We start from the raw sequence: 693 nt of genomic DNA, 5'->3' as shown, positions 1-693 counted from the left end.
TCCCCATCCCCATCCCCATCCCCATCCCCATCCCCATCCCCATCCCCATCCCCATCCCCATCCCCATCCATGTCCCCATCCCTATTCCTGACCTCATACCCATTCCTGACCCCATCCCCATCCCTGTCTCCTCTCCCCCATGCTGTCACTGCGCTGTCACCGCCCGCAGCCACTTGTCACCCAGCACGAGGCAATGGGATGGAAAAAAGCGCAAGCGCTGCAGCTGGCCCCAAAATGCCCCACACGGAGCTGAGGCCACACTGCGAGGAAACCCAAGGCTGAGGCTGAGCTCAGCCCCGAGCGATGTCACCGCGTCCCCAAGACCGGGGATGTGACCATGGCCTGCGGGTGCCATCCTGCCCAGGCGGGTGCTGTGCCTGGCGGGGACGCGGCGGCGGAGACGTGATCGAGGCTGGCACTTCCCCGTCCTCCCGCCCCATCTGCTGAGCGGGAGCTATTTTCAGCTCTGGCAATTTGGGGCTTTTTTGCTAAAGCTGGGCAGGGACGTGGGCTGGTAGCGGTGGCCTCAAGGACACAACCCCCAATGTGTCCCAGCAGAGAGAGGCACCCGGAGCCCCAAACCCAAGAAAGGAGCGGGGATAGGATGGGGGCTCTCTGTGTTTTGGGGATGCCTTCAGGCAGCTCACGCTGTGTCCCCACGTCACACAGCAGCAGTGGGATGGGGATACGGGC

Source organism: Lagopus leucura, unplaced genomic scaffold, assembly GCF_019238085.1.
Source record: "Lagopus leucura isolate 7727_CA_CO unplaced genomic scaffold, USGS_WTPT01 236-3_obj-0_obj, whole genome shotgun sequence".
Classification (NCBI taxonomy): domain Eukaryota; kingdom Metazoa; phylum Chordata; class Aves; order Galliformes; family Phasianidae; genus Lagopus; species Lagopus leucura.
This window is presented reverse-complemented; position numbering follows the sequence as displayed.